Genomic DNA, 18450 nt, shown 5'->3' with positions numbered 1-18450 from the left:
ATATCACTACAGCCTTGCTGTTGCCCAAGGTTTAGAAATTTTCGATCTGTTTGGCTATTTCTTTGATTTAATGCTTATTAAGTAGGCTTTAACTATGGTAAATAGTTTCTTTTCATGATAAATCATTCAAATATTTCTGAATGTTCATTTTGAATATCTCAGCTTGTCCATGAAGTTTGAACAACTGATCATGTCTAGAACAGAAGTTAAAAATGAATCTTGATGTGTTAATGCTAGTTTTGCTCTTTTTATCAGAATTAATTCTTTGCAGATAAAATCATGAAAAATTTACAGAAGCTTAGTTAACACTGTGTTGGTTTGCTGTTAAATTTATAGCTTCTGTAAATTCTAGTTTAACCTGTAGAATTTAATCTTATTCTAGGTGCTGTCTGAGTGAATGATTTATTCTGAATAATTGGCTGCATAAAATGGCATGAAATTTTCAGGGTAGATTTCCCTCTTTACTACCTATTTGAAGTAATTTTTTTGCATTTAAATGCTTGTTGTATTCTGAGTTTACTCAATTCTTAGCGAACCATGTTTTAAATGCTATGTGAGTTAACTAAAACTTACTTTGTGAAGTTAATCAAGTTGTCTTGTGAGGTTAATCATATTGTTTTGTGTAGTAGGTAATGTTAAATAACTACTCTATAAATGATTGTCCATATGCTTAGTTAGGTTTGTTATCTTTTAAATTGCAACTTTATTGTGAAGCGTGTGTTTATAATACCGTTTCTTGCATCACATATAGATACGACTGTTTTATCGGACGGGACGTACGAGTTGATCCTGGAGTCCGAAGAAGTTGATCCAGAAGCCCAGGTGAACGCCACTGTACTGACCGAAGCCCCGGACCAAAGTCCGGAAGAGCCCAAGGCTAATCTAGTTAGCGACTATCGCGAAGGCAAGCCTCGGACATAACCCATATTTCAAATTATTACAATTTATTGTTATTACTTACTTGTGCATTTACAGTTCTTAGGATTTGAATTGAAACCCTAGAAGCATGATCCTAGGAACCTATGTACTGAACACTAGACCTAAGTTCGAATAATTGCTAAGCTTATAGGACCAGTAAAAGTCGAGTGATTGCCTGTCACTCGCGAGCTCTATAGGAATTGCTTGTTTACTTTCTGCTATCAATATAAGGACGACGGACGTGGTCGTGTTCGATATCATGACCCTGTGTGAGACCCTGTCTATGTTGATGAACTTGCTAAGGTCGCGGTGTGTGGTAGCGGTGGTTATGTTTTTGAACGTACTAGCCACATGCCGTAAATATGGTATGCGGTAAGCCTAGTAGCCGATCGGACCGGGGAGTGGATATACCTTTCACTCTCTCTTAGAGATAGGTTTTTATTTATATTTATGTTGCGGAACACCGCGGCTATAGGGAGGAAGATGGTGCCCTATAGTCGGGGAGAGTGACACTGTCCACAAGCCGGAATGAAAGGTAAACGGTTGTTTGGGAACGATCCGACGGTGTTCCAAACGTGTGTGTTAGGTCTGCCTGGCCAGGTTAACAAATTTCGATTCGAATCGTCCACTTCTCATGGTTTGGGACTGCTTGATCCCATTGCCACACGGAGTAATAAGAGCAACATTACTATGATCAATCTTGAGGTTTGACTAAAGTTCTACCATGGTTGGATAGGATTAGTTGCTTACATAGAATGGTTAATCAACTAGAATATGGAAAGCTAAAATGTGAAGTAAGGACCTACTCTTTATTGCTGTTCAGCAAAAGAAACCAGAGCCATACAAAACCCTGCATAGTCTAGCTAGGTGGGCTAAGTATACCCGTTGATGGTTAAGTCTTGTTGAGTATTAGAATACTCAGCCTTGCTGTTGAAACCTATTTTAGGTATGAGTTTTGAGGACCAGATCGCTGGTCTGTCTTGGCCCTGCTCTTTGCCTCCTGGCTGGTCCGTAGAAAGGGATCCGTCTTTGACCGGCAATGATCCTGACGAGTGATACCTTGCTTGGGCTAGCTTGGTATACTTTTGCGACGTGTTGTAGCCGTCGTGTTTTCTTTCCGCTACTTTTCAACTCTGAACTGGTTTGTAATAACTATTATGCTTGTGTTGTAAAATATGTGGACTCGCCTTCGTGTGGGGTATGCTTGTTCGATCCGAGAACCGGTGGTTGTATCTGGACGTTACCCGACAGACCAAGAATTGTTCCGTTTGAAGTGCGTTTGTGTCGGTGTTGCCTTTATGGTGATGGCCAGCGCACTTGAACCGGGATAATTCAGGTGGTTCTGCCACAACGGCGCCAGAAAGCTTGTTGATATTTTGCAACGTCACGAATAAAATCCGCATGCGCACGGATACCGCTGTAGCTTTCACCCAAGAGTATTCCAGGGTATCGTATCCACTGAGGAGCATGAGTACGCTATCTACGGGTTCAGGCTTATCCAAGGACACACACGTCGGTGTGGAGAAGACAGAAGTGAGGACTTTCTATATCTAGAATCTATGCCTAGAAGAAGAGATCACATCGCCATTATACTTCGAGCTAATGTTTCGATCGGCTTATACAAGCTGATAGCCCCAGTAACAGTGCTCTACCAATATCCGAATGTGGAGGATTACTAGGGCTCGAACAGGGCTGTCACCACCTACCGGCTACCTCTACAAACCGTGGGACTATTGGACAACTGAGTGGTATAGTCCAGCCTAGACACCACGTCTACGCCTTTCCCTACTAACCTTAGCCCTGGCCAAGACTACCCTTTTCTATCCGGGGTCTTAAGCTAAGATCAAATGCTACTCGCTAGCATACACATCTACTAATATAAGGCAGAGATGATAACTTGCAATCTAAACTCTAATTCCAAATAAACAAACAAAGAAAGTCTCGAACACTTACAATCGAATAAGCATCCGTCGAGGTACAAGCGGAGAAGAGTGCCGACAAACCCGGCACTTCCCCTGACTCCTCCTCACTCTCCTCCTCTTCTTCTACACCTCCTAGTCTACCTAAGCATCTAGGATGAAGGCCTCAAGCTCCAAGGGAGGAAGGTGAGTTGAGAGGGTGTGATGTGTGTGTGTGTGTGTGTGTGTGTTCAATTCTCACCCCCTCCCATTGTATTTATAGGAGGGAGTCACCCCGGGAATGCAGCCAATCCTCCTCAATCCGCCTTCTAGAGCCAATAGGGAAGTGACACATGGAAGCTGGAGGCGAGAGGGCCTAGTGCCAGGTCGGCCGACTGTGGCGGAACCAGCCCAAAACTACTGGGCCCGGGTGCACCGATCTTTGTTGCTAAGCAACTCTGACCCAAATTGGCACTCACCGATAGTTCCTCGAGTGAAGCCTCGATAAAAGCCACACTATTCCAGGATCAGCAGACAACACTCACACGAAGGTGAGCCCAGAGATTACAACACAGAACATTTCATACATCTCAGAGTTTGCAGCGGAAATGAAAATTTATTACAAACCATGTTCAGAGTAGCAAAGTACTACAGAGTTCCATCTACTAAAAATTATTCAAGTCTCATTGTTCAGCGGAAGCAGTAAAAGATAACTAGCGAGATAACGTGACGCATCGATAAAGCCTGTACGAAAGTGTCACTCAGCGGGAGGGTGGTCAGCACCAGCTGAAGGGCCATCCCACTCTACAGACCAACCCGGAGGCAAGGTACACGACTAAGTAAGACTTGCAAACAGATCCTCGAAGTTAGTACCTGAAAAACAATGCCACAAGCAAGGCTGAGTATACTAATACTCAGCAAGACTGACCCGTCACCGGATATAATATAGTCCTGATAACTAGACATGCAAGGCTTTTTGGTTGGTGGGGTTTGTTTTGCCAAAAATGCCACTAAGAGTTGGTCCTATTTTCAGATTTTATCTAGCCATCTTCTAGTTGGATTAACCATTCTAAGTTTGCATCTAACTCTATACAAACATGGTAGAGCAACCATTTAATCAACCAGCAGTATTATCATCATCATGTTCCACTTGTTACTCTGTGTGACCGAAAACATTAAGCAGTCTCATGCCGTGAGAGGCGGACGATTCTGAATCGAATTTCAACCTGGCCAGGGGAACCTAGACCACACACATGGGGATTGACTTCGCTCCCGCCCACGCTACAGTTCCCCTTCTTTCTAGTCCGTGGATCCGGGGCACCCTCCCCGACTATAGAGCCCGACGTCTCTGCACCCGTACGTCCGGACAAAAATAAACCTACTTCTACCAAGAGGGTGCAAGGTCGTTCCACTCGCCGGTCCAATTAGGTACTTAAGCTTACCGATTACCATATTTCTCGGCATGTGGCTAGTACTTTCAAACGCTTAACGAAATGAGCCACACACCGCGACCTTAGCCATTTTTGACTACACCAGCGGGGTGTCACAACTACACAACCCCGCCCGTTGTCCTTATATTTCAGCAAGAATTTAAAGTCAGTAAAATTCCTATTTGCTCGCGAGAGGCAGGAAACCCCTCGACTTCTACCGTACCTAATTAGCATGGCAACTAGTCGATAAAAAGATCCGAGTATCAAACATAGGGACCTAGGGATCATGCACCTAAGGTTTTCGATCAACTCCTAGAAAACGTAAATGCGCAATAAAAATTATTACAACATATACAAATAGTTGGATGAATATAAGGCGTAAAATAATGGGATTATCCACCGGGGCTTGCCTTCTTGGGCACTGTTCAAAAGTAGCCTTGGGCTCTTCCGAACATTGGTTCGGGTCTTGATTCAAGTCAGTATAATTAAGAGAGACACTCTCCGGAGTGGTAGTATTCGCGGGAACCAACTCGTAATTACCGTCGAGTAGATTTACCGTTTCTATATGCATGCAGAAATGATATTGTTACAACATGATATAACATATTTCTTTCCTTCATTATAAAGTTGTAGTCCAGAATAGCACGTGTTTGTTGTGGTGGTCTTGGTTAACTTTATTTTCTGGGCAAACGTTTATAGAGTAGTTATTAAATTCACTTTACTTCATAAAAGAGCTGTGTGGTTTGATTTTCATTTTTATCATTAAAACATAGCATGCTTTCACTATTTTATAGCAACCAATTTACTCATGAGCTAGTGATGAAAAACTAAAGTAACTCAAATCATATACTCTAGCATCTATGGTATAGTTTTCAGCATCTAATCATAAAGCAATTAACCATAACAAAGCATGTAAGTAGATTACTCTAGTTGCTTCACCTTTTTGCACAGAAAGTTTGACATGGGTTCTAGTGCTACAAATTTTATGGGAGCATCTACCAAGCATCTACTCAGTACTGTAATTTTTCCATATTTTATTCACTTATACAGCTGAGGTAATAAAAAGAACAAAAACAACAAGCCATTAACTAAGATTAATTCTCCAGAGAGTTGTACAAGGGATATGATTCTCAAATTTTTACCAGAACCTATTCATGAGCGAATCATACTCCAGAAAAATTATCGAGCTTTATAACCACCAGATAAATTAGTTATGCATTTAATTTAACATGAATTAGCATAAATTTCTCAATGTGCATTTAAACAGTACTGCATATGAAAATTTTATTACAGATAGAACATACTCTGAACAAGATCATGTCCAAAAATCAAGATCAGTTATGGTGTATATTACTCAGAACAAAAATAGTAAATCTAGCCCTAAGATGCTAAGCATGATTATTCACCAAAGCAAAACTCAGTAAATGCAGCTCAAAATTTACAGACAGGAACATAGAGCTAAAAAGAGACTTCAGAAATAAATATAGATTTTTCTGAGCATAAGAACTACATATGAAGAATTAAGTTGATTAAACAAGCATAAATCATGGTATATAGCAAATGAACTCTAATAAATCTGAAATTTAGGGATTACAAGGGTTTCAGTTGCACATGCATTAAGTAAAAATTCCAGAGAAAGTTCATGTCCATATTTTCCAGTATTAATTCGAGAAAGTCAACAACAGATTAGAGAATCTTGATTGTTCCAACATGATAACTGTTTTGGTTGGGTATCATATTTTTACTGTGATCTTAGTATTCCATTAGTGATGACATATTCAAAAATCAAGGTCATTTGTTGAGTAGAACTTCCTGAACATGCATAGGGTGATTTTCTTATTATTTTTCTCAGATTAAAATAAAAGCAAAATATGAACATGTGAATGTAACAAAAGTTGTAGTTCTTATTCTAAGTATTCCAGAAAAGTTGAGTTTGCATTTTTATGATTTTTCTACGAATTGTTATGTATTTTCAAAGTTCACTATTTTGAAGTTTAAGCACATTTTGCAGTTTGACCCCTGGAAGTTTTGGTTCTTTTAATTTGGGGTCCCTGGCGGAAGTTCAGAACAGAGCAGGGAACGGGAGCGGCGTTTCCCGGCGATGGGGTCGGCTGGCGGCGAGGGGAAAGTGGGGGAAAACGGAGAGGGGCTCGAGAGCTACCCTTGGGTGGTTGTGGGAGGAGCGGAGGTGGTCGGAGCGGGGCTCTCCACGGCGAGGGGCGGACGACGGCGGGACTGGGCGGCGGCTGCGCTTCTCCGGCGACGCTGGGAGGGTGAAGTCGGACCGAGAAGCTTCGGTGGGGAGAGGCCAAGCTCGTGGAGGGTTCGATTTGGGGAGGAACGGGCCGGGATGGTGGCTCCACGGAGCTCCGGCGGCATTCGGCAATGGTGGCGGCCAATGTGGCCTCTCTGATGGTCCTGGGCAATGGTAGGAGAAACGGTCAGTGGCAGTTTCGTAAATAAATCGAAGTTCCAAAATCAGTTCTGTAATTACAAATTTTCTCCCTCTTCTTGGCCTCAAATGAAAAAGTGTTGAATACGACTTTTGCTCAGTTTTTCGAGGTCTACAACTTTCGTGTTATGCACTTTTTCATTCGAGCAATGGTTTGAGAGTTATTTAATTATTTCAAAAACTGTCATTTAAATTACTTATCATTTCATGTGAATTTTGGCACTTTTACTCCTAGGCTTCAACTAGGTTTTTGTTTAACATGACATGGTGAATATGTCTATTCATTTTCATAGGCTTCTTTGCATTGGTTTGAAGTTATTTTTAACTTCCTTATTACTAGAAATTGAACTCTTGTTTATTTGATTTGTTTAAATCTTGAATTTGCCAAAAAGTCTTTTAAATTAAACTATGTGTCACAAAAATATGAGTGTGTCTTTATTCTACATTTTTGTGACCAGTTGAGCATGAAAGTTCAAGAATATTAAAGGAACAAGTTTTATATCCACACATACTCTTATACAAGGATGCATTCTTGCTTCCTATGAATATTTATTATTATTATGTGCTAAAGGAAAGTTTAATCCTTTGTTCAAATTTTTATTTTGTTTAAACTATTAGCTCTTCATAAATCAAAGAATGGTTCCATTAACCATTTCAGCTGATGGTTTTCCAGTGTAAATTTGATTTGCATAGAAAGTTTATAGATCATTATGAAAGATATATTTTAGTGCCTTATTCCCACTCATGTCAAGTCAAGTTTAAAAAGGGTACCAATTATTGTTTTCAAACACATTGCACTCAAACACATGCACACATACATTTACACACAAGTTTGGAAGAACTAGACATAGGGTTCTTATTTAAGTTTTCTTAGCTCATTTGTGTGTGAAGTTATGTTAATTGCCTGGCTTTGGTTAAACTGACACCAGAGGTGTCACACCGACCAAGGAGGTCGGCCAACCTCTGGCCACCGCCTTTTGCCCTCAAATTTGGACATGTGACTTATGAGTGGGCCCTTAGGTCGGTTCTTGGTGACTTGGCGTGAAACTATGTCGGTAGCATGCCCTAGTGGGTCCATGGATCTTCTTGCTCATGTCTGATTGGTCGAGGTGGAATTACTTCGGATCGGTGATGTGTCACGCGTGTGGGCTGAGTCTCCTTCTTGTGTGAGATGCCAAACGGGCCCATTTTGTCCCCTGGGCTTGCTTGTGCTTGGCCTAGGAATTTAGGCATTGGATAATATGCTTGTTACATGCAGTTTTGACCCAAATTTACCTGCACACTTTCTCAGACCAGCATATGTGGAATTCGTCAAATAATCATCCTATGCTAACATTTATTCCTTCTGATGCTCGACTTTTGCACGATAGTTGACGGTAAAAAAGGGTTGTTAGTGACCGTCAACAGGCATAAGAAATGCCAACAGCTGGCCTGCACCATCATAATGAGACTCATCTTGATCTTGAAATGCTCCCCTCCGGTAACAGCGATGATGCCCGTAGACGCCAATGGGGTTGTAGGTATTTCATGAACCAGGAATAAATCCGCAAGCACACAGAATACCGTTGTAGCATTTTTCCCGGGAGTATACCGGGGTGTCATTTATATTTTCACAGGGAAGGCGGTGAATGAAGAGACATTGGCTAGTTAATAAACTTTATCTAGATTGGATATTCAATTGCATAAACAGGGGTAAGATATATAACATGGTAGGAGGTAGTGTGACACACACACAAACTACCTTCAAGATAAATAAATAAACAAAGAGATATGCTATAGGCTGGGAGCAAGGTAGAAGCTAGAGCTCGAGTCAGATGTGCTAGGCTAGCTATATCTATGCTATCTTATGGTTAGATTGTCAGAGATTAAACTACACAACCAAGAGACCGCTATCGAAGCAACGGGAGGAGCCCGTACACCCCGGCGGCTTTATGTACCTCCTACCCCCCAATCCGAACATGGAGGATTACTAGGGCTCAAACAGGGTTGTCCCCACCTGCTAGCTTCCCCTACAAACCGTGGGAAAGGTTGACATCCAGCAATACTTAGGTAATCTAGACACCATGTCTACACTAGTAAGCGATACTCTAGTATCCCGCGCGGAGCCCCCCCCCCCCCCTTTCTGGATGGACAGACATCACACTAGAGCAAACATATGAATACTGGAGCAGTTGATAGAGTTCTAAGGCCAATTTTTTAACTATCGCAAGCACAGGGCAATCACACAATGCAAGCATCGAATGATAATGCAACTGGATCAAGAAACATATATCCGATAACTCAGAACATACTTCGAGCAGATATCAGTAACCATAGTCTAATTCTATTACAGATGACCGAATATTACAAGAGAGAGCTAGAGATGAACCCATACCAGAACTCTCGAGTAACTCCGGGGATTCGATGACTCATAGACTTCTACTAAACTCCACTAAGCCTATAGACTACACAAGATGCTTGAGATGAGAGGTGAGTGTGGTATGTGTGTGTGTATGTCCTATTCTCACCCCCTCCCCTTGTATTTTTAAGAGGGAGCCATGGGCTGAGACCTGCTGAACCGACTTAAGGGGCCGGTGAGGAGACACCATGTGTCGAGGTTGAGACGGTGGGGCCCATGGGCCTGGTCGGCCGACTAGCCCATGGTGCCAACCGCCCCTCACCTTCTTCTGGTGGGCTGTCCTGGGCTGCCTTGTCTGATCCATGTCGGTCTTGGCCTGTCTTGAGTGGTCTGAGCTGGGTTCTTGGGCTACACTTGGTCCATTTGATCCTGAATCGGTGATCTAATAAATTTTGTGATTTTATGTCGGGCCAAAGTAAGCTTGCAACTTACATATTAGCTCAAAAACACATCTTGCATTTTCTAGAAGGTAAAGTGTGGTTTAGGGGTTTATTTAGATGAAGATGCGTGTAAGAAATACAAAATCTCATGATTTTCTGATCAAGTTGACGCTTGGAAATGATCGTTAGTGAGCGTCGACATCCCCCAAGGCACCTCCTCCACTATATAAAGGGGCCTCCCCCCTCATTCTCAAGAGACACCACCAAGTCCTCTTCGTCCTTCACTTGAAGATGTAGTGCTCCAACTCAAAGGCGGGGCCCTACCTTGGCTAGTGCCTAGAGTAGGAGGTATGTGAGGAGTAGTTCGGGGAAGCGCCTGGCCTGTCGGTGGTCTTCTCCGGTCTTATACCTCTACGGATGCTGGCTTCCTCTGGTATGAGTAAGTTAGTATTTATGATTCCTGTATTGCGTAGTACTTTTTCTTGAGTGAGATCAGCTCTCTTACTCATAGGTTTGTCGCTCCGTATTTATATGGAGTGTTGTAGTTTGCTACAGGTATACAGACGTACTTAGACTGCAGTAGTAATCAGTAGCGCAGACGTGATGTCTGGTCTAAGGGTTACTTTTGTTTGCCTTATATCCCACGGTTGTTAGAGGTAGGCCGCAGGTGGTGACAGCCCTGTCGGTCCTTCGTAATCCTCCACATTCGGATATAGCGTAGTGCCATTGGCCGGAGTCCCTGACCATTTCAGGGGTAAGCCGGTGCCCGAAGTGAGTCCTACCTGAGTGATCGACCTTTAACTCTTCTTTAATGCTACCACAGGAATCCTCTCCAACCTTGCCACTTATTCTTGGTGTGTCCTTGGACCAACTAAGTTAGGAGTTAGTGCACACACGTTCTCTGTGGATATTGTACCCTTGAATACTCACTAGTGAAAGCTACGATGGTATCCGTGCGCTTGTGGATTTATTCGCATCGTTAAAATACCCAACAGATTGTTTCCCCATGGATAGCAGGGGTGAAGGTAGGAGGAAAGAAAAGGAAAAATATGAGGACGACTAGGTACGAAGAAAGATACGGCAAGTTTTCACCAGCAACGGCGCTAGAAAGCTTGTTGGATATTTTAGCGTCACGAATAAATCCGCAAGCGCACGGATACCGTTGTAGCTTTCGCCTCAGAGCATTCCAAGGGTTATCGAATCCAGAGGGAATGTGTGTGCACTATCTTCTATTCTAGTCAGTCCAAGGACACACCAAAACAAGGATGAGGGAAGAGAGGATTCCTAAGATAATGCTATAGCCGAGTTAAAGGTCGATCTCTCGGACACAATACTCGCTTCGGGCACCGGCTTACAACTGGTCTACCAGTTGACTCTGGCCAACAGCTCTACACTATATCAGAACGTGGAGGATTACAAATGACCAATAGGGCTGTCACCACCTATGGCCTATCTCTAACAAACCGTGGGATATAAGGCAAACGAAGGATAACAATTAATCTAGACACCACGCCTACACTATGAATTACTACTGCAGTCTAAATATGTTTAGTACCACGTAACAAACTACAGCACTCTGTACAAATACAGAGCGACAAACCTACGAGTAAGAGAACTGATCTCACTCAACTCGAAGTAAAATAATAGAGATAGGAACCACGAATACTTACTACAACTCGAAGAATGTAGCAGCATCCGTAGAGGTACAAGATTGGAGAAGAGTGACGACACCCCGGCACTACTCCCAAACTACTCTCTCACTCTTCTAGAGGTACAATTTAGAGAAGAACGCTGAAGACCGGCGCCCCTCCTGAGTACCTCTACCTCTAACCTATGCAAGGCTACTCTAAACCCAAGAGAAGGCTTGAAGTTGCACTTGATGGATGTCCCTCCTTTGAGACCCCTCCTCTACTATTTAAAGAAGGGTGTCATGGGTTTTTCTACCGTGAGCTCAGCCCGAAGCCTCCTGGAACCTACTTTAGCATCCAATGGGTGTGTGACACATGCAAGATGAGGACCAGAGGCGAGACCTATGCTCGGCCGACCTGGTTGGTCCGCCGACCGAAAAAGGCGGCTCACCGACCTCAAATTTGGTATGGACACTGCTTGGTGGGCCCCCATTTCATCCCCTGGTGTGTGGGCCCTTTTTAAGTCAGTTTGCTAGCTCTGGTCGACCCGTGGATCCTCATGAACGCGCCTGATTCATCAAGACGGTGTTGCCTCGGATAGATGATGTGTCACCTTGCTTATGGGCTGCATTCTCCTCTCATTTCCAAGCATAAGCACCCTGCACACAAATGTGCACCAACACTTTGTGGAATTTGCTAGCAATGACTCCTACCACTAGTGTTGACGCTCGTCTTTCATGCGCTCATGTAGGAGCTGATAGCTTGCTCTGAGGGTCGGGTTTATATCTTGAAGCTCGAAGCCTGTTTTACCTGTATTTCTGCCCGAATTCCAATATAACAATATTTTCAAGAGGAAACGTGGAATTGACTCTTTCTGGATAGCATAAGCAAGCATGAGACTTTATTCTCATGATTTTAGGCTCAAGATGACACTTGAAATGAGTCATTAACGAGCGTCAACAACAGTTTGAACCCGCTTTCCCTCTCCTTCCTAGTTTTCATTCAAAATTGTTCTGATTAAATCCATAAAAAATCTTGAATGAAATACCTAGGAAGAGTTTTTCATGAGATCTTGTCTTGCTAAGTTTTATTTCTCATGCAATTACTGTAATACCTTTGGAACTCATGATTAGGATCGCTTGATCATTTGCTTATTGATCTTTATGATATAATGACTATTGACAGTCCTTAAGTGCCAAATCCGACTGTCAACTAGACTCAATAATAAAGGAAAACTATACGCCTTACTCATATATTTGTATCACTAACCTTGCTCCACAGTTGTTTTTGACTTTTGTATATTTCGAATGAGCAGGAGCGAAATAAGAAGAAAACATGCAGCAGAGGCCACACAACTACGCAGCAGATCGCATCCGGCGTCACCCACTTACAAAGAGGGCCCACCTGGTAGAGCAAACGGGCGCGCCACGCATAATGCACACAAGGAAAGATACAAGGGCCCACCTGTCAGCCTGCTAGAGCAGAATAAAGACGAGGGGCGCCAGGGGGGAGGGGGGTTGGCCGAACATAGCCTGCAACGCGTCCAGGTGCATCTCGAGGAGTCAAGGCCAAGGCACCTGATCACCTTCCATATATGTGTTGGCAAGAAACCGACCTCCAAGTAGTATAAATAGGGCCTCTCCCCCCTCTCAACACACACACACACACTTCATTCTCCAAGAAGGCTCTCCTCTCTCTTGCTCTCTTAGCTAGGTAGTGGAGCTAGGCTAGTTCTCTTTAGCGAGCAAGTCGTCCTCGGGGTCGTTGAGCAATCCTCGGCTCCTGGTATGGCTTTGTATCCGACTTGTCAGACTTCTATTCATAATATAGAGTTCTGCCATGGTTGCTTTACTATCTTGATAGTTTATCAATCCATGCTTAGATCGTTCATAAGTTATGCTATGGTCTTGGTTAGGCCAGATGATCCAGGTACAGATAGAGGTTTGTTGTGCTTTCGGGCTTGCTCTAGTGTTTTACTCGTCCATCCGAAGGGTGGGAGACGTGGGGGCACTAGAGTAGTGACTTCATACACGAGTGTGGTGCTCGGGTATGCGGGATCCTTCGGATATGACCGTGCTCCACGGTGTGACTTGGGTAGACGGCAGGTGGTGACAGCCCTGTTCATTCGGCGTAACAGCGGTGTTGCGTTTAGCTTACTCCCCGACGTTAGGGTTCGGTATAGGAGTTCATGCAAAGAGGTAACGGAACTAGATGTACTCCGGTGCGGGACCTTCTCCCCGCTATCCCATTTTTCTGGCACCTGCAGTCCTAACCATGATCTAACATGACCCCAGCTTTGGATAGAAGCACTAGGACACCTAACCTAGCCTAAGCTCTAGCTGACTTGACGTAGGATAGAGTAGTTCCTTGTTTTATAGTTTCTCTCCTTTATTCCTTCCTCTTGGAGTGTGGATGTGTGCTGTGTCACATTACCCTTGCTTATTCTTTATTTGTACTTACCCCTGTTAGAGCATTGCCTATTACTTGAGGCACAATGTCATTGTTAATGTTGAGTACAATACCTTTGCCGCTGCCATCCTTTGGGACACAAATAAATGACGATACCCTTACTCTCTGGGTGAAATGCTACAACGGTATATCTGTGCACTTGCGGATCCATCTGTAATCGTATTGATTATACCACGAGAGTAGCACCCCTTGGGTGCAGTTGCTAGGATGGGTTCGGCGCCCTCATTTCTAGTGATTGCACTAAGGACCGCCAACAGGAATTTCTGGTGTCGTTGCTGGGAATTAATCATTCCTAGTGATTGCGATAAGAAATGTCAACATTTCCCTTACAAAAGCTTGCCGTGGTTTTGATCGACATGAGTTTTGGGCTTTGATTTTGGGTCAAGTTGTTCATGGCAAGTTTGCACCTCGGTGCAACGACATTCAAAATCCGACTCTTCATTTGATGCACAAGTGGGTAGCTATCACTCTCTTTCCAAGAGATGATCCACGACCAGTGCAGAACAATGAGTTGATAATATTATACGCCATGGTCAACAAGATCCGAATCTGCCCCGCAAGAGCAATGGTTAAGCAATAGCTTACAAATTTTCGGATGACGGGTCCTATTGATTGCACTTCTTTAGTTACCCGCATCGCATCAAATATGGGAATCTTAGACGGGAACCCCGTTCCCTTCATTGAGGAGCACCGTGTTATGATTGACGAGGCGTACTTTGTTCAAGACCACACGCTCAAGAAAGGCCCGGATGACTCCTTGGTTTTCTTTTCTCTTGGTTATGCAAATGAAATCCCATTGCCAAACACGGGGCATCACTTGTATAACTACCGTTCTCTAACCACTCCTCTTGTCCCACAAGAGGAGAGCCGCAGGCAAAGTGTTTCTGGTCTTCCTGGCAGGGTTACAAGAAGCAGGGTCAGAAGGGAAGAATTCATGCAGCCACAAACTCAACCTCAACCAAAGCAATTTGAGGCTGGAGGTTCGTCATGGCAGAGTGCTGTTGACGGTCACTAACAACCAATTTAGACTGTCAACTCCTGCACAAAAAGGAACCAAAATATGGAATAAGTTCTAGAATAGATTTATTTACTAACGAATTCCACAGATGATATTCTAGAATGTGTGCTGGTGATTTCTAGCCGATTTTGCAAAACAATGGTGTGGTTTGATCCAAGACACAACGTTCCAGTGAATCAGGACGCGACATGTGTCAGAATATGGAGTAGAGGGCCCACCAGAGCAAGAAACCGACAGTATAAAAGCTAAAACCCGTGACAATGACAAGTGGGCCCAGCAAGGAACCCATGGACCAAAAGGGAAGGTCGGTGGGCCCACAGGGAGGCCAGCCGGCCTGCTGGTCGGCCGACCTGCCCGTGGGCCCCACCGACGTAAACTTGACATGTGGAGAAAGCTGATCGGATGCTTAAGTCGGTTCGCCAAGGATTAGCTGCAGAAGATGCCTCCCTCAGCCGTGGCTCCCTCCTATAAATACAAAGGGGCGGGGAGAGAAATGAACACACACTCTCAACTCACCTTCCTCCCTTGGAGCTTGAGGCCTTCATCCTAGATGCTTAGATAGACTAGAAGGTGTAGAAGAAGAGGAGGAGAGTGAGGAGGAGTCGGGGGAAGTGCCGGGTTTGTCGGCACTCTTCTCCGCTTGTACCTCGACGGATGCTTATTCGGTTGTAAGTGTTCGAGACTTTCTTTGTTTGTTTATTTGGAATTAGAGTTTAGATCGCAAGTTATCATCTCTGCCTTATATTGTTAATGTGTATGCTAGCGAGTAGCATTTGATCTTAGCCTAAGACCCCGGATAGTAAAGGGTAGTCCTGGCCAGGGCTAAGGTTAGGAGGGAAAGGCGTAGACGTGGTGTCTAGGCTGGACTATACCACTCAGTTGTCCAATAGTCCCATGGTTTGTTGAGGTAGCCGGCAGGTGGTGACAGCCTTGTTCGAGCCCTAGTAATCCTCCACGTTCAGATATTGGGTAGAGCACTGTTACTAGAGCTATCGGCTTGTATAAGCCGGTCGAAACCAGTAGCTCGAAGTATAATGGCGATGTGATCTCTTCTTCTAGGCATAGATTCTAGATATAGAAAGTCCTCTCGTCTGTCTTCTCCACACTGGCGTGTGTGTCCTTGGATGAGCCTGAACCCGTAGATAGCGTATTCACGTTCCTTAGTGGATACGATACCCTGGAATACTCTTGGGTGAAAGCTACAGCGGTATCCATGCGCTTGCAGATTTTATTCATGATGTTACAAAATACCAACAAGTGCCAGCTCCACTGAGTGGGCACGGCAGGCCCCAGGACGCCGGTCCACCAGCTCCAATTCTAGTGGACCCCCGATCTCCGCCAGACGTTCAACTTCGTCCTGAGGTTTCGCCACTCTGACTCGGCAGATGGGCGAGCTGAACATGCGCACCACCAACATCGACGAGTCGCTGGGCCAGCACATCGAGTCAACTCAGAATTGGCAGTGATACACAGGGGAGAGAATCCACAACTTGGAGCGGCAACAGCAGCAGACCCAGGAGGAGTGGAGGGCCTACTACCGTTGGGCTGGGTTTAACCCCAACCAACAGCAGTGAGCCTAAACCTAGCTTGGGGGAGGACCCCCACGAGAGATAACTTGTATCAAACTCTATCCTTTACCGCTTTCGAAACCTTGCATGAATTTTTTTTTGCAAAATTCTGAAAATCCATAAAAATTTGCATAACTAAAATCAAATAAAAATTGGCAAAACTTAGAAAAACCCAAAAATATTTACATGCTTTTCAGTATGTGTAGTAAGCATGTGTAGTTTTTCCTTGTTGAGATGATGAATAGTTGCTCTGTTAGTTCCTTTCATATGCCTAGTTACAAACTTGTGCTCTGCCTAAGTTTTGAGTTTGGTGGCTAGTTGTTCAAACCTTAAGCTTGAAACTTGTGGGTAACAAAAAGCAGAATCTGAATCTAGGTTGTTGTGGGTTATGATATGGCTAAAGAGAGTTGCTATGATCTTCTCCTACGTGATGCTTGATATCCGGAGTATTTCTTTTCAAAAATACAAAAATAAATAAAAGTTCCTCGGTGATATGCAATTCCCATCCAGAGCCATATGAGTTACAAGTTTGAAAAGCCTTTCCACATATGCAACTTGTTTTCTCATTGAGCTTTGTCAAATTGTTGTGACCCTTTGAGAGAATCATTTCATACGCCCATGATCAAGATCACGTACACGTCCACTCACATGATATACTTCTACACTTGGAAGATAGCAAGTACATCCATCCATCCATCCAGAAATAAAACTCCATGTATACCATGACTATCTCTCTACAAAGTTATCACCATAATGTATGGGCTATACAAAAAGAAATAAAAAAGATGCATACCCAAAGAAGGTATGCCACATACCCACAAGGCATGTCAAAAAAAAGAGAGAAAAGAAAAAGATGCATACCCAAAGAAGGTATACCACATGCCTCCAAGGCATGACAAAAAGAAAAAAGAGAGAGAGAGAGAGAGAAAATATAGCCCCTACCAAAATTATTACAAGGGAGAGAGAAATCATATGAAGGAGTTCCATCCACCATCCACCAAAAATATCCACACACTTGCACATCTTGATCAAGGTTTATGACTTATTTCTCCTTTGGATCCGGTCTTTGACTTAGCAAAATATGAGAAGCAGGTTTGCCTTCATATCCCCCGTACCTACAGATCCACCAAAAAGAAGCCATTAGAAGTAGGATGGAAAAGAAAGGCACACAAAAAGGCCTTGGTGAGGAATTAAACACATTTGAGCGATTCGAGAGATCACCCGAGGAACTTACAAAAAAATTCTTTCAAAAACTTTATAAAACCTCCGGATTGACGGTAGAACAAAGGAGTGGGTAATGGTACTCTACAAGCTGTTCTGACCCTCAACCGCCAAAGATGAGAATGATGCTATAAGCCCCACAGGAGTAAGAAAAAAGGTTCGAACAAGGCCAACTTATTCAGAATAAAGGTAAGAACTCTCGGTTGTGCCTTGGGCTTAAGTCAGGAATGCGACAATGTAGCAACTCCTGATCAACAACCTAAGTCTAAAACTTTTCTCGGGACGAGCAAAGGGCTAGCTTGGGGGAGTTGTTGACGGTCCTTAAGTGCCAAATCCGACTGTCAACTAGACTCAATAATAAAGGAAAACAATACGCCTTACTCACATATTTGTATCACTAACCTTGCTCCACAGTTGTTTTCGAGTTTTGTACATTTCAGATGAGAAGGAGAAAAATAAGAAGAAAACATGCAGCAGACGCCACACAACTACGCAGAAGATCACATCCGGCATCACCCACTTACAAAGAGGGCCCCCCTAGAGGAGCAAACGGGCGCGCCACGCATAATGCACACAAGGAAAGATACAAGGGCCCACCTGTCAGCCTGCTAGAGGAGAATAAGGATGAGGGGCGCCAGGGGGGTCGGCCGAACCCCAGGTTCAGCCGAACCTGCCCTGCCTCCCATCCAGGTGCATTTTGAGGAGGTGTCCTAACCATTTTCCTGGCACCTGTAGTCCTAACCATGTCCTAACATGACCCCAGCTTTGGATAGAAGCATTAGGACACCTAACCTAGCCTAAGCTCCAGCTGACTTAATGTAGGATAGATTTGTCTTTTGTTTTGTTGTTTCTCTCTTTTATTCCTTCCTCTTGGAGTCTGGTTGTGTGCTGTGTCGCATTACCCTTGCTTATTTCTTTACCTGGACTTACCCCTATTAGAGTTGTGCCTATTACTTGAGGCACAATGTCATGGTTAATGTTAAGTACAATACATTTGCCACTGCCATCCTTTGGGAAACAAATAAATAACGATACCCTTACTCTCCGGGTGAAATGCTACAACGGTATAT

This window comes from Panicum virgatum, chromosome 9K, assembly GCF_016808335.1.
Source record: "Panicum virgatum strain AP13 chromosome 9K, P.virgatum_v5, whole genome shotgun sequence".
NCBI lineage: Eukaryota > Viridiplantae > Streptophyta > Magnoliopsida > Poales > Poaceae > Panicum > Panicum virgatum.
Note: the sequence above shows the minus strand (reverse complement) of the source record.